The sequence below is a fragment of the Triturus cristatus genome, chromosome 2_2 (assembly GCF_964204655.1).
Source record: "Triturus cristatus chromosome 2_2, aTriCri1.1, whole genome shotgun sequence".
In the NCBI taxonomy this organism is placed as follows: Eukaryota; Metazoa; Chordata; class Amphibia; order Caudata; family Salamandridae; genus Triturus; species Triturus cristatus.
In genome coordinates, this window is record NC_140582.1 from 568,495,085 (window position 1) to 568,507,803 (window position 12,719).

Here is a 12,719-nt window from a genome sequence, read left to right on the forward strand (position 1 = left end):
GTCCACAACTAATCTATAGACAGGTGATGCATTGGGATCAGTTCTTTTAAGAATAGGAAGAACAGGTGAATTGCATATGTTTGAATCTGTCTCTATCACCACCCCTTGTGCGATGAGTTCATCGATAATTTTCAGCAACCCTACTTCAGCTTCAGGTGGAATTTTATATTGTCTAATCCGTGGCAGCACCACTCCTTCCTTGAGGGTGACCTGGTATGGTGTAATGTTCATGAAACCTACGTCAGTCGGGCCTTGTGCCCATAGGTGCTGTGGTACATTTCGAAGCCTGATGTCAATATCTTTCATAACAAAATGTCCCTTGAAATCACGTAAATACAGTCGCACTCCTTCTGGCGAGCAACAGATAATTGCCCCCAGTTCCTTTAACGTTTTTATGCCGAGTAAGTTTTCTGGACATGATTTAGTAAGCAGTAAGTCTGTTGTATGTATTAGTGGACCAACTCCTAAAGAGACTGGTTCTGAAACCTCATTGATAATAGGCTTTCCTGAAAAGCCCAGGGATATACTCTTTGAGCCCGAGAGGGGTGCCCTTGGAACCTCAGAATGACTGATGGTAGTTCTACTTGCCCCAGTGTCAATCAAAAACGTTTTATTCTTTCCTAGTAAACGTGCATGCACATAGGGACCCGCTTGGTCCACAGGAACTGGAATAAGGGGCAAGTCGAATTCCCTCTCAGGGCTTCTTCACGAATATGCTTGGTATTCTGGATAGTTAGTCTGAGCGTGCTCATACATTTGTGTTGTGGCGTGGGCTGGTGCAGGTGCATGGACAGGCGGCGGCGGTGGAAATGTATCTGATGTCTGATGTGTTATTTTCTTTGGGAGGATAAGGACGTGGCTTTGTTTTACCTATCGCTATATTGTGTTTCAGGACCGCACATTCATTTACGAAGTGGCCTGGCTTCTTGCAATAATTACAGGTCCCATTATTTTGTTTCGTGCTATTCTTGTTCGTGTTTGTGTTTGCCGGGGTCGATTGGGCCACCAGCATCTTCATCTTTGTGTCTCTCATGCGTCTCTTGTCCTGGTCGTGTTCTTCTCTAATTCTGTTCTGGTGGTATTGTAACATCTGTAACATTTGTGAAGGGCTGTTTGCTTGCCAAGTACTCTCAACCTTCAGTACCCTATACTTCACCTCTGGTAGGGAATTTTCTACTAGTTTGCTCACGAAAAGATGGGGATATGAATCACTACCGGGCTTAAGACCACTATTGATAGTGAAACATTTCTCAAACCTAGAGTAAAAATCGCTAGTGTCCTCGTCTGGTTTCTGTTTACAGGCTGAAATAGCATCCCAGTCTTCTTTCTTGGTAATTAGTAATCTGGGCAAAACTTGTACAAGGAGTTCAGGTAGGTCTTTAGCTCGGGGACCCAGACCAACCCCCGGGCCTCTTCCCTCTTCCTCTCTTTCCAACAGATCCCAGCTGAGCCTTTTCTCTCCCACCTCCCAGTCCTGTCCTTTCAGCTTCTCGTAAATACCAGCAGGCAATAGTACTTTTAATAACTTTAGAATGTCAGCATATGTATATTCTCCTAAGCGAAGAATGTCCTTTAGTTCTCGGTGAAAACCCCCCGGGTCTTTATCATGGGATGGTAACATTTTTTTCATTTCCAGTATCTCTTATTTCGACAAGGGGGTGTAGACATACACCCGTTGCAGTTCATTGTTTGCATCCTTTACAGGATGAACCTCTCGTAGGGGGTTCAGCTTGTCGTATGACTGTCCCTTAACCTGTGGTGGAGCGGGAAGCAGGGATCTAGTCACGTATACTATATACTTGTGTCGCTGATCCAGAATGACATTAATCAGTTCAGTACCCATGTTCATCCACCTGTCTAGTATTATGTCGTCCAGCAACTTATACAATAGACCAGGACTAGAATATTGACTCTCATATAACGTGATCAAATGTTGGACCATGTAAACACCAGCTATGCGCTGTTCGTTTGGTGGGAGGCTCAAGAACGTTTGTGCTACGATATCATTATTATATATATCATATTGGGATATCCACAGGGTGGCTGACCGTGCTAATTCATTTTCGGTCGGGGTGAGGGGCTGATCGTTACCTAGCCATTTATTCACCGCTTTTTCGGTGATCTGGAACAAACTTTCAAGGGAATATCTTTTTTTTATGGCAGTTCCCTGTTTACGGTGATTGAGGCCCTTGGGCCTTTCGAATCGCCGGGCACGGCCCACATAATGTATTCTGTCTTTGTCCCCTGCTTCGTCATCAGATGATAACTCAGCTTTTTCGTTCGGGCCTCCTTCGTGTGACGCTATTATTGCCTTTCGGATTTTGGTCAACATGTTGTCTGTCTGGCCTGATTTATCATGCTGACCGGCATCTATGCGATCACTCCAACCAATATAACAACGGTCTACGTCCCTGTCGCCTTCGTCTTTTTCCCTGATCAGACAATTAATTAGGAAGCGAAGGATATAGTTCTTAATAATTACCTTTCTATTTTGTACAGCTTCTGCTATACACTCAGGACCTTCCCCTGTTCTTATGAATGTGTACATTTTCTTTAGATGTTTATCCATATCTGGTAATTTTTCCAAATCTGCGACTGCTCGTCTAAGCCGTAGTGAAAACACGAGCATTCTGCCTTTCCTGGATCTGGGTCATATATACATTCGGAGATGTCTACTTTTACTGTCGGCCCCCCTCCTGATGTTGCCCCGGATCCTCCCTCCCCACCGTCCTCGAGTTCCTGGAGTTGTTCTTGCGTTGGGGGTGCAGGGAAAAATCCGTCCACGTATGCTGGTGGGGATTCCTCTAGGTAGGTGTTAATGAACGTTTCGGATGCTGTTTGTTTTATTTTTCGGGGTACTTGCGGTGGCACTCTAACTGGTCTTTCTACTGGGGCCACTTTTGCTAGCTCCTCTGAAAGGACGGGATAAATACCAGCAACGACAGTATTTCTTTCTCTTTCAGCCTGCTCTCTTTTTACCCGCTCCCCTTCTTCCTGTAATTTCTCTTCTTTGGCTTTTTCGGACTCCTGTCTACTTCTCTCTGCTTTGTGGAACTCTTTCTCTGTTCTTCTATGTGACTCCTTGCGCCATAACTCAATGGCATCCTTCTGAGCAGGTCTAGATTTTCCCTTCCATATCTCTTCCTCTACCTTCATAATGCATTCCGCATCCCACGTTCCCGTAATGGGCCATTTATACTTTGTCTCTAAATCCTTCGTATAATCCACCCACAGTTCTGAAAACAACACGGCATCTAAACCATGCTTACAGTACATGAAATGTCCAGGTGTGTCTCTAGGCGGAATGTTAACTGGTTCCTCTAGTACACCTTTTCTGGTACATATCTTACGCAGTTTTGAAAATAACGGCATGTTGGAATGTAACCGAAAACAAAAATCACAATGAACAAAAAAAAAAAAAAAATCACAATGAAACAAACTTTACACAAAAACCTGACACATTCAAACCTAACTGAACCTTACTAAGACAATAACATTCATACAGTTATATCGGTGCACCTGAAAACTTGGACTTTAATTCTTGAAACATTAATTCTTGAATGCATGCTCTTGAACATACCGGTCTCACAAGTGAGACACGTCTTTACCGTGTTCATTAAATGAACCCGTCATTATTGCAACCCCCATGAGAAACTCACCGGGAAGCAGAACTTGAACTTGAACTTGAAGGCCTCGGACACTTGACGCTGCGCAGGGAATGGCGTATCTTAGGTGGATCTCTAGAAACCTCGGACACAGCTCTCTCGTAGGGTGGGCTCTGGGTCGGGACGATCCGCAATCCTCACCGCCTCGTATGGATGCCTGGTCGCAGTCCGTCTCCTTCGTTGGCCTGAGGGAGTTGGTGGGAAAACCCGCGACGTGTACACTCGAAGTCCGTCACGGCTGTGGAAGGGGGCAAAACTGGACCTTCATCTCCGGCGCATGGGGAAGGAGATTTGTCCCTGTTCGGGCGCCATTAATGTCGTAAATAAAATATTACGCGTTCGGAATTTCTATCTATCAATATGATCATGCATGAAGCAAGAGGCTGAGTCCGTGGTATCAGGTTCAAAAGGGCTTTATTCAAATAACTCGAGTTATAGGGAGAATAGTTCCATCACCACAAGGGATCAGGACCAGGATTCTCAAAATATATTCTCAAACTTTATTCACAGAGTACAGTATATATATATGTTTGTAATAATATACGTAAGCAGGAGTGCTTCAGGCGGAGCAAGAGAGAATGAGATAAGAGCATGTGGGTGTGTAAGTAGGCGTGAAGGTGGGCGTCCACTTGATGATAATAGGTAAGTGTCATAGGTGGGTGGATGCCTGGAGGGGGTTGCGTGATCAGCTGGAACTTTACTGGAACTTTGCCTTACTTGTGCTCAACTCGAGCATGACGTGTAACTGACGTGTGAAAGGGTTGCTATGCAACCGGGGAGTCTGGAGTCTGGAAGTGAGGCCTTCAGTGTCAGGGCGACCAGCACATCTTGTATTATCTGATATCTAAAGTCCGGAGCAGGGACTGATTCGTGACATAGGTTGCCCATCACCAAGAGCCAATGTGGCATTTATTTCTTCGTTTACTGCTGAAGTCTTACATGGGGGCTATGGGCTTTTCACTGACGTGAGCTTTGTAATCGCACAAAAAGAGACAGGAAGGCTAGGCTTTCTCCTTTGCAGATGGGTCATGTTTATCCCTCCTTCTCCAGGCAGGAATGTGGTTTCGGTAGGAGTAAGCAGATAACCGTGCTCAATACTGTCTCGGCACCTCGGTCGGGGCCCCTTTGGCTGAGGCCCAAGTGTGCAAGGCGAAGGATACGCAGCTGCAGCTTTCAGAGCGTTCTGAGGCCTGAAACCTCTTTTCGGCTCTGGCTGAGCCACAATAATGGAAATGCGGGAAAACATGATGCAAAACGTGTAGGCCTCAGAGCAGATTTGTCGTTTCTCTCATGGGAGACTGGATTATGGCAGGCCACGTTATAGCATAAGCATCATGATAGACAGGCCATGGAGGGGAAATACACAGGTTACATGCATGTGCACATGAGTGGTGGGGATCACACGGGGACACATAGGCCTTATAATATTTTAATTTCCTCACAATGTCCAACTAACTATGACTTTCCCTAAAACCTACGTTTTTTTCAGTGAATTTATAAGGTTCATTAAATGCTAATTTCTAACTATAACGTGCCTGAAACCTATGTTTTTTTCAGTGAATTTCAAAGGTTTTATAAATGCTAATTTCTAACTATAACATGCCTGAAACCTATGGTTTCAGTGAATATATATATATATATTCACTGAAAAAACCATAGGTTTCACACATGTTATAGTTAGCGGAAATTTTACTGATAAAAAACCAATGAAATTCCCCCGTTATAGTTAGTGCAGGCAACTATAACTCACGCGACCGCAATCCTCTGCTGATGCTAATACTGTATTTAGACACTTATTTGCCCATGTCTTCTTCCATAAATTTTTAGCTATACATATATTACAAATATTTTTTTTTCATAAAGACACATATGTCATCAGCAGAAGATTGCGGTCGCGTGAGTTATAGTTGCCTGCACTAACTATAACGGGGGAATTTCATTGGTTTTTTTATCAGTAAAATTTCCGCTAACTATAACATGTGTGAAACCTATGGTTTTTTCAGTGAATTTGCAAGGTTTTTTAAATGCTAATTCCTAACTATAACGTGTGTGAAACCTATGGTTTTTTCAGTGAATTTGTACGTTTTTTTAAATGCTAAGTTACTTTACGCCATTCGTGGCGTGCGCGCCCACTTAACGCAGTTCGTTCCGTGCGCGCATAGTGAGCACGCGGTGCGCTTCGCGCACCGCGCGCCCACTTTACGCAGTTATTGCCGTGCACGCACGTTACGTTAGATGGGCCATGTACGCACGATGCGCTTCGCGCACCGTGCACACATGGAGGACATATGATGCGCTTTGTTGTGAAAGGTAATATTTTAATTTTTAACATCTGTGATATGCCATGCACAAATGGTGCCCTTCGGGCACCATTTACACATGGGGTGGGGAGAGTATGGATAATTTTTTTTTACAAAAATTTTTTAACGTACGCGTACGGTAAGCGTAATCGGCGAAATTATCGAAAAAATTAAAATTCCGTTTTTGGCCTTGGGGGATCTTTGGGGACTCCCCCAACATGGCTAGGTGCTTAGGAGCTGTCTAAACAGCCCCTTTACATGTTTTGGTCCTTTGTTTTTTAATCCCCACTCAGAGTGCGAGAGAGAAAATGGCGGCCGCCGCTTCCTGGTTTCGACCGATTCGAATGTTTACTAAGATCTAACAGCCAATCAGAATCGCGCTCGCGCACGTCACCGTACGCGTACGGTAAGCGCACCGTAAGCGCACCGTAAGCTGGCTCAGATATATATATTGATTTAAAGGCTATTTTCTCAGAATCTACTGAACAGATTTACACCAAACCTACAAAAGGCACTTCCTTGACCTGTAGACTACCTCTCTGCCAAATTTCAAGGAACTCTGTTCAGCCGTTCGGGCTGTAGCTGTGTCTAAAGGTCCTATGGAAAAATGCATGGGAAAAACGCGTTTTGGGACCCCCCTTTTATCTCAGCCCCCGCTTGACGAATCCCCCCGAGACTTTCAGGGTAGGAGCGGAGCGCAGCGCCCCACCTATTTTGAAAATTTCGCGAGGATTCGTCGACCGGCGCCAAAGTTATTCAAAATAGAATGTTGCGGTTTTCCTATGGAAACAGGGTCCTAACTATAACTACCTACTGGCGACCGCCAGTAGGTAATATATATATATATATATATATATATATATATTCACAGAAAAAAACATAGGTTTCAGGGGTGTTATAGTTAGCTGCCCATTTCACTCATACAAAATCATAGAAAATCCTCTGTTATAGTTAGTTCTGCTAACTATAACTCACGCGCCCGCAATGCACTGCTGATGATGTCACATATTGCATCATTCATGACATGGTCAGTGACATCACTGATGGCATCACTGATGACATCTCAAATGACATCACCGATGATATCACTGATGACATCATCCACTGAATGTGGTTTAGTTTGAAATTTAAATATTTATTATATATATACCAATCTGAATTGAAGATTGAGTGGAAATATAACTGTCTGGATGGAGGATTTAGTAGCTGTCTGTCTTTTTAAGTGAGTAATTAAAAGTGTCTCACTTAATACATGGATTAGTAACTAAACTATGTGAATGTGTGCAGCACTGTCGCTGTTGTTGTATAACATGCTGCATCAGTTGGTCACTAACTACATGAGTGTGTATATTAGTTATTGATTAGTTGGGTGAGTATTTGTATGGGACACTGAGTTTGTGTGTGGTTGGATGGGGTGTGTGTAACTCTATGCATAGATGTGTGAATGGTTGATTGACTAGGTGTATGGGTTTAAGAGTATTTTATACAAACAAGGGAACCCGAAAAATGGCTAAGGACCACGGGTATCAATTATATATGTAGAAAACAATGGTCCTGAGCAGACACTAAATTTTACATAAAATTAAATATAGACCACAATGGGTTACTATACACATCCAATGTCCAGCCGGACAGGGGATTTTTATTTTTCAGATACTAAAGGATATGGTCAAGGATAATGAAAACACTACATTTATCGTGGGGCACAATCCTGCACCCTACAGCATGGGGAACGTGCGGGGGGAAAAAAGGGAATAACAATGCAGACAGTTTAGGACAAACAACAGTTACAGGCAAAGACTGAGAGCCGTTGCAACTTGCAGGCATAAATGAAGTTGTAGCAAGTTTGACAAAATAGAGACCACAACGAGTAAGCACAATGGATATTTGTGGCACTATTTTTAAAAAGTCGACGTTTCGATCCCAAGCTCATTGATTAACGGGATCATCTTCAGGACTAAATTTATAACATTTGCCTGGTTTTTAACGCCTGTCAGAGTAAAGAAAACAAAGAAAATAGCTTGTGTGAACAAGGGAAAACTTAGAACATATTAAGATTACTCGAAAGTTATAGCATGTCAGAAGGTCAAGGTTATCAATTGTGCACATGGAGTTGTGGTTAAAACGACCGTGCTCGGGCCTATTCCGGTCAAGTGAGTGGGGATTTGTTTGTGAGTGTGCTATGGCAAGCAGGATTTAATAAGTGACATTCAATGGGGGAATGATGAATGACTGGAGGTGTTTGCCATTGAGCCGGTTACTACACAGCACATTGTTGCTGAGGACAGAGATCTCCATTGCTGTATCTCTCCACAGGTAAGACAACCCCTCACCCCGATGTAATTGACTGTTTTAAGGATTTTTCCTCACTTAGGCAGCCTTTGACTGAAACCTCCCCTTATTTTCAATTCCTTCAAGCTTGGACTGTAACATATTAGTATATTGAAGCAATACCTTGGCGCATTGAAATGTGGCCCATCTGCACCACAGTCTAACTACCCAACAGCCGATCCAGGCAAGGAGCAGCACGCTCCAGCGCCCACTAAGTTTTATAGAAACCTTAACTGCAAGGTATGTGCCCTAGACTCATTTACATCCCAACCCCACATCGATTATGACACACCAAATCCAACCGCAATGTAACTTTTTTCACAGCGACCAAACCAAAAGCAACAACGCTGTTCTTCATTGTCAGTTTCCACTCTGACCTGCCATATGTGATACCCCTATGTCCTCAATTGGGGTAAGCATACATGTTACACTTACTTTTCTCACTGAGTCACGCGCCATTCCGTAATGGTTAACACCCCCGGTTACGTGTTCCTCATAACTTCACGTCCTCCCAATACCGGTTCTTATTTTTTAATAAATACGACTGTCCCCCATGCTGCTCACGATCGGAATGCACATTCACACACCTTTAATAACTCACGTGGTTCTAGTTTTTAAACCTTTTTACGTAGAAACTAGGTAGCCCGCCGATGCCTTAAACTTCCAAACACCTCCAGTCATTCATCATTCCCCCATTGAATGTCACTTATTAAATCCTGCTTGCCATAGCACACTCACAAACAAATCCCCACTCACTTGACCGGAATAGGCCCGAGCACGGTCGTTTTAACCACAACTCCATGTGCACAATTGATAACCTTGACCTTCTGACATGCTATAACTTTCGAGTAATCTTAATATGTTCTAAGTTTTCCCTTGTTCACACAAGCTATTTTCTTTGTTTTCTTTACTCTGACAGGCGTTAAAAACCAGGCAAATGTTATAAATTTAGTCCTGAAGATGATCCCGTTAATCAATGAGCTTGGGATCGAAACGTCGACTTTTTAAAAATAGTGCCACAAATATCCATTGTGCTTACTCGTTGTGGTCTCTATTTTGTCAAACGAGCTACAACTTCATTTATGCCTGCAAGTTGCAACGGCTCTCAGTCTTTGCCTGTAACTGTTGTTTGTCCTAAACTGTCTGCATTGTTATTCCCTTTTTTCCCCCCGCACGTTCCCCATGCTGTAGGGTGCAGGATTGTGCCCCACGATAAATGTAGTGTTTTCATTATCCTTGACCATATCCTTTAGTATCCGGCTGGACATTGGATGTGTATAGTAACCCATTGTGGTCTATATTTAATTTTATGTAAAATTTAGTGTCTGCTCAGGACCATTGTTTTCTACATATATAGTATGGGTTTAAGGGTGCATGTGGAAACAGTTGTTTGGGTGATTGAGTGTATTTATTTGTGTGTTGGTGAGCGAATATATGTTTTAGCTGTACATCTTCAACAAAGTTAAAAAAATAAAAGGCATTGTATGTGTGAGTTGGTGTATATAAATAAGTATGTGTAAGAGTCAGTGATTGTGAGAGTAACTATATGAATGAGTGTATAATTGTAATGGTGCTTTTTTAACATATTAACGATGAGTTACTATGTGTTTGAATAAATGAGGTGTTATTGGATAATTGTGTAAGTGAGTAAATTTAAGTGCGATACATTTTTTTCATGAGTGAGTAGGATGACTGCATAACCGACTAAGATGACTGCTGATGTGTCAATGTCTATATATGTGTATAAGTGCATTTGATAGTGTTCTATTCATTAATGACTGCATGTATAGAAGATTCTGTTGTTGAATGGGTAGTTGTGTGTGTAGACTTAGGAATCAGTGAGTGGGTATGTATTAACTGGTATTGGTGTGTCAATGGTTTCAAATATGGTACTCTTTATTTTACAGTGAGTGATGAAAGGTTATACTAGTGTATGATGAGGTGTATCAGATTGTCAAGTGGATGATGTCATCAGTGATGTCATTTGAGATTTCATAAGTGATGTCATCAGTGATGTCATCAGTGATGTCACTGACCATGTCATGAATGATGCAATATGTGACATCATCAGCAGTGCATTGTGGGCGCGTGAGTTATAGTTAGCAGAACTAACTATAACGGAGGAATTTCTATGGTTTTGTATGAGTGAAATGGGCAGCTAACTATAACACCCCTGAAACCTTTGGTTTTTTCTGTGAATTTCTAAGGTTTTTTAAATGCTAATTTCTAACTATAACGTCTCTGAAACCTATGTTTTTTTCAGTAAATTTCAAAGGTTTTTTTTTTATTTTTTATTTTTTTTAAACGCTAACTTTTAAGTGTGATAGTAGTTATATCTATTTTTTTGTAATGATTTTCTACAGTTTTTTAAACTATTTATTTATAAATATTTTATTCATTAAATAACATTATATATTTTTCAGAAAATTGCACAAAAAAATGTTTTTAATTAAAACTGAAATATTGATTAATTTTCTAGTTTTCATTTTTTATTTTAATATATTTGTATTATTTTCTTAAAAAAAAAAATTCCAATTTTTTTTGGAGTCGTGCACTCAAAGTGTACACATCACGGTGGGTGCGCGCATTCTAGCTGCCATTTTAGAAAAGTCATGAAGGATCCGCGTATGGTGTGCGACGGCTGCGTGTTTTTCAGGTACATCATATACATTTAATATCACGTGATATGCGCGATTGGTATGTGACCAGTCTGCGACTCCTGCTCCCGCGCATTTGCGACACATGCGCATTTTGGTACGAGATATTTGCGCGGTTGTGGGTCCCACGCAACATCATATACGTGCTGGGGCGTGCTGGGGCGTGCTGGGTGCGCGACTCCCGCGAAAAAAACATTATGTTCCAAAATGATATGTATGTGTCTTTAATATACATGTTAAGGCAAGAGATTATGTAAGATATTCATCAAAATAATATATTTGTACTTATAATAAACTTATATTATTTTTAAATATATTTTCGCGAAGTCGGGTGCGTGCATCGTGAGTGCAGAAAACCAGGTCAGCAGAGCTGCTGTAGAGCCAGAGAACCAGGTCAGCAGAGCTGCTCTAGAGCCTAAGAACTAGGTCAGCAGAGCTGCTCTAGAGCCATAGAACCATGTCAGCAGAGCTGCTGTAGAGCCAGAGAAACCAGGTCAGCAGAGCTGCTTTAGAGGGAGAGAACCAGGTCAGCAGAGCTGCTTTAGAGCCTGAGAACCAGGCCAGCAGAGCTGCTTTAGAGCCAGAGAACCAGGTTAGCAGAGCTGCTTTAGAGCCAGAGAACCAGGTCAGCAGAGCTACTCTAGAGCCTGAGAACCAAATCAGCAGAGCTGCTTTAGAGCCATAGAACCAGGTCAGCAGAGCTGCTTTAGAGCCAGAGAACCAGGTCAGTAGAGCTACTCTAGAGCCAGAGAACCAAATCAGCAGAGCTGCTTTAGAGCCTAAGAACCAGGTCAACAGAGCTGCTCTAGAGCCAGAGAACCAGGTCTTCAGAGCTGCTGCAGAGCCAGAGAAACCAGGTCAGTAGAGCTGCTTTAGAGGGAGAGAACCAGGTCAGCAGAGCTGCTCTAGAGCCAGAGAACCATGTCAGCAGAACTGCTTCAGAGCCATAGAACTGGGTCAGCGGAGCTGCTTTAGAGCCAGAGAACCAGGTCAGCAGAGCTGTTGTAGAGCCAGAGAACTAGATCAGCAGAGCTGCTCTGTAGCATAAGAACTAGGTCAGCAGAGCTGCTCTAGAGCCAGAGTACCAGGTCAGCAGACCTGCTGTAGAGCCAGAGAAACCAGGTCAGCAGAGCTGCTTTAGAGAGAGAGAACCAGGTCAGCAGAGCTGCTTTAGAGCCAGAGAACCAGGTCAGCAGAGCTGCTCTAGCTGACACTGACTGACTGACACTGACTGACTGACACTGACTGATTGACACTGACTGACACAGATTGACTGACACTGACACTGACTGACACTGATTGACTGACACTGACTGACTGACACTGACTGACACTGATTGACACTGACTGACACTGATTGATTGCCACTGACTGACTGACACTGATTGACTGACACTGACTGACTGACACTGATTGACTGACACTGACTGACTGACTGACTGACACTGACTGACACTGACTGACACTGACTGACACTGACTGACTATGCTCTACTACTCTACTACTGACTCTCTACTACTCTCTACTACTCTCTCTACTACTCACTCTCTACTACTCACTCTCTAATACTCTCTACTACTCTTCTACTCTCTACTACTCTACAACTCTCTACTACTCAGTGATGTTATGAGTGATGTCACTGACCATGTCATGAGTGATGTAATATGTGACGTCATCAGCAGTGCATTGCGGGCGCGCAAGTTATAGTTAGCTGAACTAACTATAACGGGGGAATTTCAATGGTTTTGTACAAGTGAAAAGTCCAG